Raw genomic sequence first — 1988 nt, forward strand, 5'->3', positions numbered from 1 at the left:
TTCAATTCTGTAGAGCCTTGTGGAATAAGAGTCCATATAAAAAGAAAACTGAGAGGACTGTGAAGACATGTTCCCATCCTATATAGTAAAAGGCTAATATGCAAATAGACCAAACAGCGGAACTACCAGTGGCTATGGCATGCACTGACCACCAGGGAGCAATAGCTCAATGCAGGAGCTGCCCCCTGGTGGTCATTGCACTCCCACAGGGGGAGTGCCACTCAGCCAGAAGCCCTGAGCTGGGCTCATGGCTGGCAAGCACAGCAGTGGTGGCAGGAGCCTCTCCCGCCTCTGTGGCAGCGCTAAGGATGTCTGAAGGCTTAGGCCTGCTCCCCAGGAGGCCTAAGCCATCAGTCGGACAACCCCTGAGGGCTCCCAGACTGTAAGAGGGCGCAGACCAGGCTGAGGGACCCCCCCCTCTGAGTGCACAAATTCTGTGCACTGGACCTCTAGTATATTAATAAAATACTATTGAGCACCTCCCTGAGAACAGAAATCATTCTCTTTTGTCTGTGGGACAGTTGACCAGTGAGAAATGTTTGCATAAAAAATGCTGACAAAGAGTTGCTCTGTGAATAGTGGACCATTCCTTGGTGACATGGCAAAGACAAGAGCTGTAGAGGGTAATGGTGTGTAGGCTTCGTCCAGCATCTTTGCAGCCTCATCCCCATTCTGGATCATGGACCTGCCTGGGTGACCAGCATGGGGGCATCAGCCCAGGCCCCAGGAGTCCTGATTTGAAACCCAACATCAAAGGGTTCTTCTTTAAAGCCATTTTTCTGGCAAGGATATAGAGGGAATGATGTAAAAAGTGCAATTTCTTTAATGACTGCCTCATCTAGTAAATAAATTGCACGTCCATTATACCCTACCACCTCCACCTCTCATTTCAACCTGCTGAGGTTTCCAGCTCTGAGCAGAAGATATACAAACATTTATCACAGACATAAAAGCTGATCAACAGAACTATAAGAGGTAAAAGTTTTAAATCATTCTCTGATTATAGCTGTGGGCATTTCCATTACCTTTTTCATTAAGTAGTGAAATGTATAAAAACATTGAGCTATTTACATTACTGGAGAGGGAAAAATACAGAAAAAGACTGACTGACCAAAATTGTTATTTCTCCCACAAAATATAAATCCAGCTTTTAAGTATTAACCATAAATGTTTTTCTGCCCTCGATTATTTTTAAGATGTGGAGATGTGATGAGCATTGTAACAACAATATAGAAAAATATTCCTTTTATCTACTCTTGAAGGTCGGATACATTTTGGGTATGCTATTCAAAAATTCACGTTATGTTTTTTATGTAATTTTTATCAGTGTTGATGGTGAAAAAAAACCTTTGCAGAATGCTCTGCATAACTTCATCTGTTTCTAATACTTTCTTTTATCAGAGTAAACCCATTGTTCATATGAAGAGATCGAAGAGGTTGTGTCTGGGTCTCAGGGGCTGATGTGAAGGTAGCTCTTGGGACCCTGATGTTATTCTGTTAAGCATGTGCATGGTACATGAGGAGGTTGAGGCTTGCAGTGGCTTCTTTAGGAATACCTTGGAATTGTTGCTTCCCTTTCTTTCTAGGAAAAGATCCTTCTTCCCGTAATGTGCCCTGACCACGACCTGCTAACCTTCATTGTTATATAAGCTCTGAAGTGAACTTTGTAATCAAAGTAATAAACTATTACCCAGAGGGAAAAGTTTTTTTAAAAAAAGGAAAGGAAAATGAACAAGAAGAAAAGAGATTTTAGAAGTGACAGAAAGGAACTTCCAAGATTCTGGGTCCTTTCCATGTGCCTCTGTGTTGGAACTGATACTGTTTTAATTCCCTTGAGCCCACTGTTGCTGTGGGTATAAACAGGGGAGGGCTGGCATTCGAGTGCAGAGTAGTGGTAGCTCTGCTAACAAGGTTTATTTTTTAAACTAAGAATAATTACTAAGAAATTTGGATTTCAAACCCTCTCTCTCTCTCTCTCTCTCTCTCTC

At 42.4% G+C, this 1988-nt stretch overlaps 1 protein-coding gene across 10 annotated transcripts in view; it reads left to right on the forward strand.

The window, feature by feature from the left end:
• Positions 1–1988, forward strand: part of ADCY2 (adenylate cyclase 2 (brain)) — a 282664-nt gene that overhangs the window by 155097 nt on the left and 125579 nt on the right. Inside the window, exon 1 of one of the 10 annotated variants that reach the window (XM_015563099.1) lies at positions 1233–1278. The exons of the other annotated variants lie outside the window; for them this stretch is intronic. The gene's annotated coding sequence lies outside the window, so the exon portion shown is untranslated. Of the gene's footprint in view, positions 1–1232; positions 1279–1988 lie in introns of those variants that run through there. 10 annotated transcript variants of the gene reach the window in all.

This window comes from Myotis davidii, unplaced genomic scaffold (genome assembly GCF_000327345.1).
Source record: "Myotis davidii unplaced genomic scaffold, ASM32734v1 scaffold135, whole genome shotgun sequence".
NCBI classification, from domain to species: Eukaryota; Metazoa; Chordata; class Mammalia; order Chiroptera; family Vespertilionidae; genus Myotis; species Myotis davidii.